The 16,412-nt window shown below is 44.5% G+C and overlaps 1 protein-coding gene across 5 annotated transcripts in view; it reads right to left on the bottom strand.

Moving 5' to 3' along the window:
* Positions 1-3,719, bottom strand: part of PRKCZ (protein kinase C zeta) — a 106,645-nt gene extending 102,926 nt beyond the window's left edge. Inside the window, exon 1 of one of the 5 annotated variants that reach the window (XM_081923646.1) lies at positions 3,650-3,719. The gene's annotated coding sequence lies outside the window, so the exon portion shown is untranslated. Of the gene's footprint in view, positions 1-2,816; positions 2,910-3,035; positions 3,517-3,577 lie in introns of those variants that run through there. The other 4 variants (XM_081923642.1, XM_081923641.1, XM_081923644.1 and 1 more) reach the window with 4 other exon arrangements.
* Positions 3,720-16,412: the final 12,693 nt, after the last annotated feature.

Here is a 16,412-nt window from a genome sequence, read left to right as displayed (position 1 = left end):
ATTCTGAAATGTAAGACTATGCTCATTTAAAATAAGACTAATTACTTTTTTCTATTTGGGAACAAAGTTGAAACAATAGAAATTTAAGAAAGATTCCAGCCAGTGATGTCAGCCATCACTGCTTAGCAAACGGAAGGATAACTCTTTTGCAAAGAAATTTACTAGCTCCATTCATGACACCTTCTCTTCCAAGCACTCTTGCTAACCTTCCTACAAAATCACTGGGGTTGGGGATATGGTCTGTGATCTTTATCTTCTGGATTTGCAAAAAACACTGGTGGAACTATCACAAAACTATTTGCTTCACTATGTTTGAAAAAGGAACTTTAGGAGTTTGGATATATCCAAATCACAATATCCAAAGCAGGGAGAAAAGTCCAGTCTAGGGATTCAAGAGTGGGAATAAGATAGGACTGCTCAGCAAGTTTTATTCCTGCTTACAGCATTTTCTACAAAGCATACACTCAAAAAATAGGTGAGGAAGCCATGAAAGTACAAAATGGCATTCTAGGTAAGTATGAAAGCTTACGCATTTCCCTAAAGATCAGGCTCTCTGCTATACACAACTGCATTGCAATTTTTGCTTTGAAAGTCTTCCTTTTGTAAGCTTTGATATAGAATGTGTAAGGCATGTCAAGGTATTCATGCAAAGCATGTGAATCTACATTTTAGATAAAAGAATGCAATGTTATGCAATTGTCCCCCCTCAGATATTTGTAAGCACTCTGGACAGTCATACATTTCCCCACTCAGGAAAGAACTTGCAGATACTTTTTTCTTCACACTAAAGTACATTTAGGGGAAAGTGTGAAAGATTTTTACATAGGTTTTTGTCGACAACTTTACCAAAGCCATAAAACACTACATTGTTTTTTAAGAACTTACATTTAGATAGGAAAGTTAAAACCAAGATACTTTATTTAAAAAATCCTCACAACTCTCAAATACCGTATTTTTTGCTCTATTAAGACTCACTTTTTCCCTCCTAAAAAGTAAGGGGAAATGTGTGTGCGTCTTATGGAGCAAATGCAGGCTGCACAGCTATCCCAGAAGCCAGAACAGCAAGAAGGATTGCTGGCTTCGCTGCGCAGCGATCCCTCTTGCTGTTCTGGCTTCTGGGATTCAGAATATTTTTTTTATTGTTTTCCTCCTCCAAAAACTAGGTGCGTCTTGTGGTCTGGTGCGTCTTATAGAGCGGAAAATACGATATGTAGATTTCAAGAAACCCCTCTAATTCACAAAATATGCCTTGAGGCTATGAGCTGTCGACATAACCTAGTAGCCAATTACTTGCAAAGACAACATTAAAACCACAGAACAGTGCATTCCACTAGAATCCTATACCCCCCCCCTCAATCTGGTAACAGTGCTGACCTACACATTTGGTTACCTGTGGCTACTCCTTCAGCAGATATGGGCACCCTTCCAAAAAGAAAAAGACTCCCTTAGAATAGCCTGTCCTGAACAAATGTCTCCTGAGCAAAACTCCCCACCTCAATAGATATACTAGCCTCTTTAGGACATGCACAAACACACCCAAGGGTACTTTTCAGATTGGATTAGCCTTAACTCATCTTCCCTTCATAGGCCAGGTAAGGAGACCAGTTTTTCAGGGAATTCCACCACCCTACCCCTCAAAAAACAAAGAACAAACAAACAATGCTATGCAGTTTCTGGACTTTCCTAGCAGTGCAATCCTGTGTGTGTTCATTGGATCCTACTCCTAGTTACGGGTGTACAGTGGTACCTCTGGTTATGAACTTAATTTGTTCCGAGGTCCGTTCTTAACCTGAAACTGTTCTTAACCTGAGGTACCAGTTTAGCTAATGGGGCCTCCCGCTGCCGCCAGCGTACGATTTCTGTTCTCATCCTGAAGTAAAGTTCTTAACCTGAGGTACTGCTTCCGGGTTAGTGGAGTCTGTAACCCGAAGTGTTTGTAACCCAAGGTTACCACTGTATAAGATTGCAACCTTCCAATTTTCTGTGGAGTCACTCCCCCAACATTACACCTGCATTTGATCCACATTACCTCCAACACTAAGCTGAACCCTCCAGCACAAACTCTTCACTACCTTCCACTAGCAATGTCACCCAGATTACCCCACACATACCTCCAGAAAAACTTACCCACTTCCTCCTCACAACTCCGTTTCAAGACCTTACTGTGACTAAGCCCAAGCAGGTGAAACAGAAATAACTGCATATTTGTCCCCCTTGCTTGCCCCACCTTCATTTTCTGGACTGTAAGCCACATCTGCCATTCTTCCTCAAATGTCATGTACATGCTTGGCACTATATAATGATAATAAAAAGTGATACAGAACCAGCTCACCCTCTCTCAAACCTTTCTCTTAATGTTACACTGCTTCAGATCTCCTTCAAGTAACTGGGGTTGGGAACCCATCTAACAAAAAATACATTCTCAACTCATCTTTCTCCCCGCTTCCATTTAAAATATCTCGCCTGCCTCTAGGTATAGACTGTAAACTCCTCAGATCAGGGACCTATCCTCATGCTAATAGAGAAAACAAAAATAAAAGTACACCCCCTGCTCTGTCTCATACATTGCTCCCCAACCACCTTAAACTCCTTAGTGTAATGTGTGTACAGTACTGAGTTTCCTCAGACATAAAAATCCTTCGTCCCCCATCACAACAGGTAACGACTATTTGCAAAAGGACACAACACACCCATGTGTTTGTAAGCACCTAGCAATAACAACAATTCATCTACTTTTATAGAGAAGTAAAGGAATAGTCATATTTCTTTACTTCTCTATAAAAAGGCAACTTTTAAACACAATAAAGGCACACTACCTGCACAAGGCTGCTTGCAAGCCGAGAAAACAATTGCAATTTATACTCCAATTCATGTGAATCTTACTCTTCCTGCCCGCCCGCCTCACACCAACTTGTGTTTGCGGGAAGGGGGGGCAGGCAAGCGCTGTCTTCTCTGCTACAAAAAAGATTAATTTTCCTCCCCTCACCCGAATAAATTCCCACCCACCCCTCAAAAACTCCACAGAAGAGACTCACCTTTCCCTTTCCTTTCCCCTCCCTCAGTCCCGCGTTAGGGACAGGCTCTTTCCACACAAACAACCCCCAAAACAAAACTTTTTAGGGGGGGGGTCGTCCTGAATCCTTCCTCTTCCTCAGGTCTCGGGCTTTCCCCACCCGTTGAAAGTTTGCTCCAACTTCCGAAGCGAAAGGAGGGAGGAGAAAGGGGAGAGTCGGGATGTGGGTGGGGGGAAGCTCAGAGTCCTTCGCCCGCCTCTTCCTGAGGTAACACCCGACCCGCCGCCTCGAGCGCGCCTTGGCTTAGAAGGTAGGCTGCTCGGTTGGTCACTTGGCGGGCGCGCTCCCGCAACCTTTCCCTCCCACCTCAGCAGCAGCGCGCCGCCGACACTCCACCTCCCAACATGGCGGAGGCCAACCCTCGAGGGATTTATTCCTCAACCCTCCTCAGTCTTCCCCCCCCCCGCACACGCATATACAGCGGCAGCCAATCAGCTCGCTTCCCCCGCCCGAGCCTCTCTACCTGCCGCCGGCCTATAGTAAACAAGAGGGCGGCCTCTCACCTGGAGCCGGTTTCCCCTGGCCCCACCCCTGAGGGGGAGACGGACCAATGGCGAACGGGCATTGGGCGTTACCTGGCTGGGATGGAGGGGGGAGGTGTCAGAGGGGGAAGAGGCGGGGAGGGGAAGGGAGGGGCGAAGGGAGGCTTTCGGGAGCCAATAGAGGGGAGAAAGAGGGATTAGAGGTGGGATGGATAATCACCTGCAGCCAATAGGGAAGGGAGGGAATGGGACGAGGGGCTAATCTGCCTAGCAACAAGGCGGGCATGACGGGTTGAGGACGCTTTGAAAAGGGGGAAAGGAAGAAGCAATGGTCTTTTGTGCTGGGGGTAGCCTCGCCAACCTGGTGCCCGCTATTACAAAACATCTGGGGGGCACCAGGTTGGCTAAGGCTGGCCTTGAGATCCAGGTTCAAATCCTCCCCGTCGCCCACAAAAGGGACTGGGCAGCGCAACCGACCTCAATGGGCAATATTTGTGAGGGTAAAATGCGAGGAGAATCTTACACAGAATTTTAAAAGATGTTACAAAAGTTGGGTGCCGCCCCCACTATCTGCCTCACGGTAGCAAGATTTCAGTTGGCTTGGGCTCCTTTTGGAGCTGGCATCTGGCACCAGGTCCATTGGCAGACCAATTCTGTGTTACAAAGATGTGATATGAAGGCTGGCAACATTAACCCTTCTAAGTGGGAATCTCTTGCAGATGACCACAGAGCCTGGAGACAGGTTGTGTATTCCCAGCAGTTACCAGAAGAGGAATGACTGCTGGAAGGAGTGCAGAAAGAAGAAACCCCATGGTACACTTGCAGGACTCCTTCATTTGCCCCAGCTGCAACAAAACATGTCTCTCCCTTACTGGTCTCTATGCCCTGGAGGCATCATCTTCAATTGTCTAAGACAGATGGATGCCAACTGGATGAGTAGACAACTGCCTGCTACAACATGGGATAGAAAAAAGCCCCATAAAAATTAAGAGTACCAAGAAAAAAAAGGGGGGAAATAAAGTTAAGAGGTTTAAAAAAGTAAGAGGAAAAAGGAGAAGAAAGACAGGAAAGGGGGGGGGGGCAGAAAGACAGGAAGATACCAGAAAACCTGAACATGAGTAAAGGATAGCTATGCAGTCTTTTCACTGCAATCCTATGCTTGTCTACTAAAAGATAAACTCAGTGGGGCTTACTCCCATGCAAGTATGTGTAGGATTTCAGCCTTCAAGTTTATGGATAAATGTACAGGTAGCTCCCATTTTGTGCACTTTTAAGGCACACACGTGCTGTTTTTTGACCAGGAAGAGGGTGGAATGGGGGTGGGAGTGAGATGGGTCATAACGGGGCAGGGCACAAATCAGGGTCGGTTGTATGTGTTTATAGGCCATATTCACAAACAATAATTGTTATGGAAATTTAAGTGGTAGGAAAATGTTTCATCTAAAAACAAAGAGCTTTGCTGAATTAGATCAAAGGTCCATTTAGTCTTGCTTCCACAGTGACTGGAAAGATGCTTCCAGGAGACTTAGCCATAGCACAATAAGACAATTGATTTCCTCTGCTGTCTCCCCTCATGAATGTACCTGTTGAATTTCTGTCTGTAATGCAGATATGAAGGTGAAATTGCCTTTTTAGGATATAGGATTTGCAATTAAGCGGAACACTGCAAGATAAAGCAAAACAAGGTCATGTGTGAAATAATATTTATTCACACTTTTGTTCACTGCCCTGGAATCTTTTGGTGACTAACAAATGTTTTAAACAAATGAATACTCACTCTTTGTGAGGTGTTTTGCTGTACTTCATGTGTGAGGAACCTTTGGCCCTCCAGATGTAGCTGAACTAAAACTTCCACCAGTCCCTGCAATCATAGCCAATGGCCAGGGATGATGGAAGTTGTAGTTCAGCAACATTCCCCACACTTGTACTTGCAAAACATGGTTAACACCTTCTCACTGTATATCATGTTTTTCCGTGTATAAGATGACCCCATGTATAAGACAGCCCCTAATTTTGAGCCCAAAATTAAGAAACAAATATTTTAAACATTTCGTGTATAAGGCGACCCCCAATTTTAAACTTAAAAAAATTGGGGGGAAATATAGTCTTATACACTGAAAAATACAGTGAATTCCCATTGGCATGACAGAAAGGTTTGGTTCACTTTCAACCTCAACTCTCCCTCTCTCTTCCTACACACAAATGAACTCCCAACTCAGCATCTCCCTCCAAAGCAAAACTTTGCTCCTGCTCACCATCAACTAGAAGGGTGTTCTATAAATAAGGTTTCCCAGTTCAAGAGGAATAGCTGTAATAGAAAATAATCCTATGAAGACACCTTAGAAGTTTACAAGTGACTGTGGTATATAAAATATATTAAAAGGAGGGGAGGTGCTGCTTTTTGTAGTCCAAATGCAACAACGCATTCCATCACAGCATATTTAATTCTTCCAGCAGAGGGCAAGAGAGTCCTAAAAATACGTCGGGAATGCATAGCAACACCTTGTATCTCGTTTCATTTTAAGGAGCTCACAGACTGTGAGAAACTTAGCAATTGCATCGGCAAACATCATGTAACGCTGCCTTAATAGGGGCAGGGTTGTGGATCCAGTTGTATTGCCCCACTGAGGACGTCTTCTGCTGTGGAACAGTGCCATGGAGCCAATGTGCATCATTGTAAAACAACAACCACAACCACCACCATTGTAGGTAAAAAGAGGGTTGAAAACAAGGGGCAGATTTTAACCAAGTACAACAGCAACAAAGAAAACCTAAGCAATATCCCAATGATTAAATTTATTACCTGACTTTCACAAACGGATCCCAATATGGATCTGGATGATTTGCAGTAGGCCTACAAGGGTGGATGAGAGGGGCACTCAAGGATCAGCTTGGCTCATTCCCTAAGGTGACCATGTTTCCTGCTTTACAGAGGACAGTCCTCTGTTTAAAAGGCTGTCTAGTCTAAGTCCTGTTTAAAGAGAAAGAACTCTTCAGAAGTTAGAAAGAGAGCATGGGTTAACAGAGGAATGTTCTGTTTCTGTGACACCGGACACCCCTCATCAGATCTTTCCTGCTGTGGCTTCTCCTAGCCATGAAGAGCCTTCTCCAAAGGAGGCAACTGTGAGTAAATCAGATGCTGATTTACCAACTCTGCCAACATCACCAACGACATGGACGGACCTCACCAGCCCTGCCCCCCCCCGAAAAAAGAGTGCCTGCTTGCTTATCTAGTCCCAAGACGCCAGTCATTTGCTGTGCCTCCCCTGTCCTTTAAAAGGAAGGGTCAGAGCATGCCTCGCTTGTTGGATAAACATCTTAGTTTGCATTTCTTGTTTGAGGAGCAATGCATCAGAGCCCTGGGGCACACTTTTCACCCAAACATGCATTTGGTGGCCTACTTCTAAAAAAAAGAAGTTACCACAAATATGTTCAGCTGTAGTGCTGTTTTGATTCACCTCCTCTCAGGCTGAGATCTAGTAACAGACAATGCAATTCAAGCTAGACCAGTGGATTTCAAGGGCGGATCTCTGTCCTTCATTTACATTATGTTCCTCATAGTAAGTCCACTGACGTGGAGGGGAGGAAAGTTAGGTGTGCAAACCACATGTGAACTTCTGCCATTTATTCTGCTCACAACAAAGGAAGAAGATCTGTGTTGACTAATCCATATTTTCAAGTAAAGCCTTCCAAAGCTCTTCACGAATTCTTGCCATACCATTCTTGGTCTGAAAGATGTCATGGATATACCTTGAAGAGGAAGAAGGTGACTTACTAATTCCCTACTATCCCACCACACATACCCATAATTATGATGATCATACAACAGGAGTTTCTGTGCACTGCTCTGGTTCGCCAGAAGAGGCTTACTCATGCTAGCCACATGACCCGGAAGCTGTACGTCGGCCCCCTTGGCCAATAAAGCGAGATGAGCGCTGCAACCCCAGAGTTGGCCACCACTAATGGTCAGGGGTCCCTTTACCTTTACCTTTACTTACAACAGGAGTAGGGAACTTTTTCAGGTTGAGGGCGGCATTAACTTATGGGCAACCTTCCAAGGGCCACATGTCAATGGAGGGTAGGGTCAGAGGCAAAAGTGAGCGGAGCACATTATTATTATTATTATTATTATTATTATTATTATTATTATTATCCCACCCATCTGGCTGGGTTTCCCCAGCCGCTCTGGGCAGCTACCAACAGATTAAAAACAGAATAAAACACCACACATTAAAAACTTCCCTAAACAGGGCTGCCTTCAGATGTCTTCTAAAAGTCAGATAGTTGCATATTTCCTTGACATCTGATGGGAGGGCATTCCACAGGTCGGGCGCCACCACTGAGAAAGCCCTCTGCTTGGTTCCCTGTAACCTCACATCTCACAGTGAGGGAAGGCCTTCGGAGCTAGAGCTTAGTGTCTGGGCAGAATGATGGGAGTGGAGACGCTCCTGCAAATCCTACCTCTGTTCAGTAGGGATGGTGAAGGGTGCGTGGTCTGGGGACAGTTCACAAGGTCCAAATGAAGAGACCTGGAAAGCCACATTTGGCCTAGGTACTCTCCACACCTGTTTTACACATGCTCATATATCCCACACTGACCTTTGACTCTATGAAGTAATACGTAGGCTGGATCCGGGCTCTGTTTTGTGACAATGTCCCCAGGCAGAGATGAAGAGACCTACATTTATTTAAATAGGCCAGTCTAAGTCTTCTTCCTTTGTATTCCTCATTTCTATTTTTGTCTCTTGATCTGCATAGTCTGCTAGTCCGTTAAGCTCATCCAATTTTCCTGAGGTATAGTGTTTAAAAAGAAAACAGAAACAAGGCGGGGGGGGGGTGTGTGGAGTGATTCCAGCACTTATTCCGTCGCAGGCTGTGTGACGGCTTGTGATCTAACTGAGGCTTTAAAGATAGGAATGTGGCAAAAATATTGTGGCGTAAGAGTCTACGGAGCTGTGCGAGGAGGGGCAGGCGCATTTTGAACTTTGAACCAATAGGATCCCTGCTTCCAATCAGCTCTGGGACCGAATGCCAGGAAGGAGAGTAAATTAAGCATAAGCCAGCATACATGATCCTGGCTGGTGTTGATCTTGCTGTGATTTATGTTCCGTTGCTTGCATAACTTTTAATGTTTTATTTATTGTTTATGATTACTATTTTTATGTTGTGGTAATATATTTTTTCATGCTGTAAGCCGCCTTGTGCATAGTTTGATCTGTGGAAAGGCAGCATACAAGTAAAAATAGATATGGATATGTGCTCTGAGTAAAACTTAGTTGGAGACAACCCATGAATGGCAACTAATATTTAAGATACATAAATCACTGCACACTATAAATGTGTAATCTTTGAACTTCCTGCTGTACAATTCCCATTATGCTCTTGGGTAGTAGTTTCACTATGTTCTGTGTGGTAAAATGCTTTCTTTTATTGGTCCCAAATCTTTCAACTTGTGTTCCTTACTGCTCTCTTCATTTGGACAAGACTTCAGTTTTTTGAAGGAAGCTTCCTTGCCTCTAATAGCTTCTGTGTGCTCTTGGCCCTCATTGTACCTACCCTGGTTTGCGGTATAAACTCAAGTTGAGCTTCTAATACTGTATTTTTAAACAACTCCCAAGCATTATGGAGTTATTTGACCCTCTTGACTTTGCCACAGTTTAAGAAGAATATCGCTGAGCTGGAATGTGTGCAGAGGAGGGTGACCAAGATAATCAAGAGTCTGGAAACCAAGCCTTATGAGGAATGGTTGAGGGAGTTGGGTATGTTTAGCCTGGATAAGAGAATGACAGGAAACATTGGCAGTCTTGTCTCTAATGGGAATCTCGGGTAAGGGATTAGGAACATCGGAAAGTGCCTAACATTGAGTCAACCCCGTTGGTTGATCTAGCGCAATGTTGCCTACACAGGCTGGCAGCAGCATTCTGAGATTTCAGGCAGAGAGTCTTTCCGGCTGGAGATGCCATTGAGGATCGAACCTCAGACCTTCTGCATGCAATGCAGGTGCCCTAGCTCTGAGCTAAAGCCCTTTGTGTGTTGGGGACAGCACTTTGCAATAGCTATTCACTTATTTATTAGTTATCCAACAAGATTTATACATACACCCTCTAGGTGGTTAGCAGAGCTGAAAACAAAACACCAAACTCCTTGATAAGAGCTCAGGTTTCTAAAGCATTAACAACATTTTAAATAACTGTAGTTGAAAAGGTATAAAATGCATGTCAGTGTTCCATGTGTCTGGATAGGCTTTTCTAAAGAAACATGGCAGCAGAAAGGGGACAGTGAAGGCACCTACCTGATGTCAGGAGGCAAGGAGTTCCAAAGCTTAAGTGCTGCTGTCCTAGAAAATTGATTTCTTACAAGTGTGGAATGGGTGTTTGGTGGCTCCCAGCTCCCCACCTGGTGTCCCTTCAGCCTCTGTGTCCAGATCCCTTTGGATATGCAGGGTATTGGTGGGGTCCTGAAAATTACGAGGGGAGACGGGAGTTCGAATCCAATAGCATCTGGAGGATCCCAGGATGGTAGAGTCAATAATGGTATAGACAATAGTGAGGAAAAGCCAGACAGCTTTAAAACACCAAAAAGGAGTCAGATCCTGGAGTGCTTTGCAAGAAAAGAGCTGGTGCCTTTTGTCAATAGACAGTTTCGAGGGAGGGTAGAAAATATTTTCCCCGCCTATCATTTCATGATGCTTTCCTGCCCATCAATTTATTTCTTTTCCTGTCTTCACTTAAAAACTCTCCCAACTCCACCCTTGCCACACCCCATGGTAACAGACAACTCTGCTTCAAAACGGTGCTGTCACTCCTAATTGGCTTTGTAATAAATGTTGCTCTTTTATTCTCTCTCGCAGAACTTTTCGCAAAACTAAAGTTAATACAAACACCCGAACCACCATCTCCACATCAGCTCCCCAGCCTTCCTCTGCCCCCATGGCAACTGAACCCCTTTAAGGCACTCCTGGCTAGTCCTATCAAAGAATGCACAACCTCTTTGACATGCGGACAATTCACCGGCATTTTCTCACTTTCACAATGACTTAGCTCCCAGAGATCATGTGGAGGACGGAAGGAGATGGGGTTCTACTTGTAAGCCCATTGCAAGCTCTCAGGATTGGGTGGGAGAGAAATCTGACGTCCCCCCAACAATATAACATGAATTGGCTTCATTGCCTCAAACACATGTAATCAAAAGTGGCAATTTGGATATCCCTGTTTCGGGATATAAAATGGATTCAGCACCATGGAAAGAGACCACACTTTTTGCCTGGTCTCTCGAGCCCTGGAACTGCCTTGTTCCCACACAGGATTCCCCCCAGCTTGCAGGTGGGTCTCTACACGATGTTGGGATGCCAACTCCCACTAGGCAGCATGGCTAATGGTCAAGGCTAATGGACACTGTGGTGCAACAACGTCTGGGATCCAACGGTGGAGGAAAGCTTGTAGGTGTGGAAACATCAAACTTCCTTCCCCTTCCGTCACCTGCCAAACTGCTTCCCCTGAGTGCAGAATAGAGGAAGCTGCCTAATATAAGAGTATGCTGTTAATTTATGCATTAATTTATCCCACAGAGTTGTTTTTAACCCTTTATTCTTTTCTCATTTTGTGTTTTCTGTGTGCAACGGCTGTTATAAAACCACACGCTTGATGTACAAGTTCTTTTGAATATGGGAAAGACAGATTAAACAGAATGTTTTATTATACAAAAGAAATAAATAAAAAGAACCGAGTTTAAGCAAGACAGAAAGTTCAAAAGATAGGATCTTGTTTGCTGTATCAGAATTCGTTGAAACTGTAGAGCGACGTATGTGTATGTGTATGAAACCACCCCGCCAGCTGATTTCCATGGTAATCTCTGCGCAAGTAAGCTTGGAGGATGGCATGCCAGTATTATTATTATTTAGCCTCTCTTAAAATAGGCCAGCCCCATGTTTAACACTTACATTAAGAAGATAACTAATTTTCTTTGGTTACTTGTCAAAGAGAGAGGTTATAAGTATCAGCAAAATTTCCAGAGTTATGAACATCAGCGACGGCTGTGGGGAATTAGAGGTGCGTTACTAATGGGGGAAATTATCTCACTCGCTCTAGGAGGTTCTGCATGAAGTTAGCTGGTTTTTTAAAAGCTGATCAGCTGAATGGACACCTTTTGAAAATGCCAACTCCTTTCTCTCAGGGCCAGCACCAACGGTCGGTTATGTCAGGCACTGGCCAAGGGTACCAGGCGCTGGAAAGGCCCTCTTCCTTGCCTAATCCAGCCATGCCACCACGCACTGCCCTCCTCATTGGACCTCTTGGAGGTTCTTTTTATCAGCAAGGGGCAGAGCCAAGTATATATAACCTGAACCTGTGATGGAGGGATCCACAACATTAACATCCCAAATAGGTTTGTCATATGTCCTCTTTTTCCAGGACGCATCCTCTTTCTCCCCGCCCCCCCATGGGTATTTAAAATGAGAGTCGTCATAGCTATCCATAGTTAAAAGCAGAAGTCAGCAAATGTGTCCTCTTTTTTGCTCTTCAAAATATGGCAACCCGACAGAAGGTCTTGCTTGTCCCATAGCCACAGCCTTGGATTCAGGCAGAAGTCAAGCATGGCTTTGACCCTCTGGCTTCCCAGCCTGTTTCCTTGCTTCCAGCTCCCAGCGCACATAACTCCACTCTCAGCTCTGGGCTTTGTCTTTCTAACTACCAGCAAGTTAACAGAGGGGACCACCTATTTGCCAGGGGTGGACTTTGGTAATCTTTCGTATTATGGCACATTGTGTGAGGTGTGAGGCCAACACTGGGCACCCTCAAGCAGATCTTCTCACTTTTTCACACACACACCCTGGCTCAACACCCTGTGGGGGGAACTGCCTGCACTACCCTAAATCGGCTACTGTATTTGCTATCTGGCACCAAGTCACTTCCTTTGTTACCTCAATGGCCCACTACCTCACTAGGAATCTAGTCTTACTATTCCAGGAATTTGAATCCTTGCTTAGATTTTAAAATTTGCTGGACCCAGCAATTAGAAGGGTCTGGGTGTACAGTCTACCTCCCCCCCAAAAACTTGTAACAGTTATACACAGTGCTTTTTTCTTGGGGGACACAAGGGTACGCATACCCCTAAACATTTTGTGAATCTAAGTTTGGCCTCACTGAGGGGCAGTATTTCAATATGAGTAGGAAAATGAGAGTACCCCTAAACATTTTTTTTAGGGAAAGAAAAGCACAGGTTATATAGCTGGTGGATGCAGTATGCAGAGTGAGAGAGGAAAAGTTTCTTCTTCCTGTATTCCCTCTTTAAACCCCATTGTGTCTTGCAATGAGAGATTTTTAATCCCATGGGGCATATCATGAGTTCCTCCACCCCAATACTTATGCCTTCCCTCTAGGATACTTGCTATGAATTCCCTCCCCATTCCCTCCTCCCCCACTTCCCTCCCAGCCACAACCGCACCATTCTGTACAGCCAGTGTGGTGCAGTGGTTAAGAGCGGTAGACTCGTTATCTGGTGAACTGGGTTCATGTCTCCGCTCCTCCACATGCAGCTGCTGGGTGACCTTGGGCTGCTCACATTTCTCTGACGTCTCTCAGCCCCACTCACCTCACAGAGTGTTTGTTGTGGGGGGAGGAAGGGAAAGGAGATGTGAGACTCCTTTGGGTAGTGATAAAGCGGGATATCAAGTCCAAAGTCTTCTGTACACTCAGATGTCCTTTACTGGCTGTTTGGGGGTTAGTAGTTTCAACCTTTTCCCTACGAATTTACAAATCCATATACTTGTGTGTAGTATATGCATTTGTAAATTCGTAGCTGAGTATGGAGATAGTACTAACATACTTTGGATGGTGCAGTTTCACCTCCAAATGGATAGGCACCCCAGTTCGCTATCCAAGGGAACGAGTGAGACCTGCAACAAAACGTTCAGGGGACTCCATTCCATTCTACAGGCACATAACATTCTGTGGTCACGGGGCGTCTCACTGGAGTGTTTGTGTATGTGGGTGCCTTCCTTAGGCTTCATCAAGGCTCCCAGCCACCTACGTACGCAAACCTTGGAATCCTCCTGAGCATTCTCTAAAAAATCTCCTGCTTGTGGTCCCATTTTGGCTACAGTCCTGCTGGCACTCACCACCTGAGTTTGCTCTTAAGAGGGAGTTGTAATACATTAGATGTGCCAACCATGGCTAAGTGCCAGTAGGTGATGGATAGAGAGTTCTTGAATGGTGCACACATGCAGTATATTACATGGTTCTCCGGAAGGAGAATTGTTCCTTCTCTCCTTACTCTTCACATGTGCAGAAGGAGGAAATATCATTCCAAAGGAAGCTACGGCACCAGATGCCTTGCGGATTGTACTTGACTGACCAACTGGCTTTGCTTAAGCTTATAGGCCCTTCCCCCAAATACATGCATCCCCCAAAGAATCCTGCAAACTATAGTTTACCTCAGAGCTACAGTTCCCAGCACCCTTAGCACACTACTGTTTCCTTGATTTTTCGGGTGACAGCATGTACTTTAAGTGTATGGTATGTACACTCCTGGTTCCAGCATAGTAAGTGATACATTCAAAGGGGATCAAAGAGGATTATTTGCTTTTTGAGTAAAGACTGATCTGATGCCAGAAAATCCAAGACACCATTCAGAACAGGGGGGAAAAGAAATAGATCATGTAAGTCAGAACTTGCTACTGTGATGTTATTTAACACAGTGTTCTAAGCCCTCTAGAGAAGGATGCCTATGTATTTCATCAATTTTTTTAAAATAGAAAAGCTAGTTTTTAATCCTCTGTGTGGGCGAGGAATTGCCAAGTGCTTTAAAGGCACACATAAATTACACTCTTTGGCATGTGTTCAACTACCGCAAAATGAAAACTTATTTTTCACTCCAACAATAAAAAGGGACCCTTTACAACTAGAATTTCAGACACGGGAGTTTTTAAAAGAAAAAATTTGCTGTTCCTAAACACCTCTTGTGAAAGAGGACCATACAGCATTCTAAGAGATGTTCAGTACATGGAGCCCCAGGAATAAAAGATTGCTAATTAAAAAGGTAATAAGAGCTGAGGTTCCTGTTTCCAGCAGTAGATTGTCACCTGCAGGAGCTGCAGCTCAAACAGGCAGACATTCACAGGCATCACTCAGGATGGAGAATCTGTCACTCTCCGGGTGCTTTTGGACTACAGTTCCAATCATCCCCATCCATTGCTCATTTTGATTGGGGTGGGGACTAATGGGAACTGTAGTCCAGCAATGCTGCTTCCTCATCCCTGAGCTGAAAGAATAACAAGTGACAGGAAGGATCTTTGCCTGAGACCCCAGAGAGCCGCTGCCAGTCAGAGTAGGCAGTACCAGCCTATATGGACAAATAGTCTGACCTTGTGCCTTTGAACTCACCCAAGCAGATCCCCAAAACATTTACTGAATAAATAAATCCCACCAGATTGTCCTACTTAGTCAACCCACTGAAATTTATGGATGCCAAGTTCAGTGGGTCTACTCTGGGCAGGACAACCATTGAATACAGCCCATTGATTTTACTGGATCTTACTTCCAAGTAAATATAGTTTTAAAAAGCACCATTTAAATCCCTCTTGAATGTAATATTGGGAGAATTCCATTTCTACCCCACCCAACCCTCTTTTCTTTTCTCTTGTTTAGTTTTTCGGTGCCAAGCATTGGCAGAAAGAAACTTGGCAGTCTGTTGATTCTAACATTAAAAAGTGTTTCAATTTTCTTAACCCAATGGCAGCACCTATTAGCCGAAGAAGTGCATTAGGAGCCTATTGCTCCAGCTGTAGAAGGCTCATTGGGTCTGTGCTGGTTTTTTTTGTTTTTTTTTTTAGTTCATTATCTGCTGAAGTAACACAGTCCCATTAAGAGCCAAAGTGGGAGCCTTTTGGATGATTATCATCATAAGCCTCAACTCTTCCCACTTTCCCATCCATCCCCGCCTCACTGCCCCCTTTGCATCAGATGGTGATGTTCAGCTACATCACCCTCATCCCTCATTCATCTGTAACATACTACGCTATCCTGCTTCATTTTCAGTCTGTTCCTCCAACATTAAAGCAGAAGAAGCTCGCACAAGGGTCTCACTGGGCCATGCCATCAACACTCTTCCACCCCCTCTTGTTTTTGCTAAAGCCAAATTAACATCTAAAGTTGTATTAAAGGGAGGCTTTCTGCAAAGGGATTAGATGCAGAGTTAATATGTTTGCAGGCTGCTGCCTCTTCCACACATACCCCAGTCTCCCCAGGCAACAAATCTTGGGAAGTGATGCTAACTTACCTCCCAACCTTGTGGTGCTGTTTCTGAAAGACAGGCTAGTCCATAAGAAAATATCTCTGGTCTGTAATTGTGGATCAGGTGGCCGAGTTGGACCAGGGTGGATGATTTGCGTGGGCCTGGCCTGACTCAGCTCTGCCCACCCGGGTACTTGGTAGGGATGTGAGTTCGCTTGCTCATTTTTTCCGATCATTTCTGCACCAGTTTACAATTTTAAAAAACAAAAAAGGCAAGTCCTTATTCATCAAGATAATAGCGCGACTTTCCCAATAATTCTTCTCTGCAATTTTCCCTAATCTACCAATCAGGAAGAATGTTCATTACATAGCCAATGTCGTCTAATTTCCCTACAAGCAAATCAGGATGAACACCCAATAAACAGGCGGTCTGGATCCACCCAGTGATTCTCCAGAGCTGCATACATGTCTGTGTTTATGGTGTATATATAAAAAACACAAATCTCTCTCTCTTTCTGTAATTTCGCAAGCCCTTGTTCTCTGCAGTGAATCTTGCTCCCTTTCCATTGGATCTTTGTTCCCCACAATCCAGCAATGGAGTATCCGTGATAAAACAATTCCAGCCAAGC

The sequence above is a fragment of the Podarcis melisellensis genome, assembly GCF_964234715.1.
Source record: "Podarcis melisellensis genome assembly, chromosome: 8".
Taxonomy (NCBI): Eukaryota; Metazoa; Chordata; class Lepidosauria; order Squamata; family Lacertidae; genus Podarcis; species Podarcis melisellensis.
This window is presented reverse-complemented; position numbering and strand designations above follow the sequence as displayed.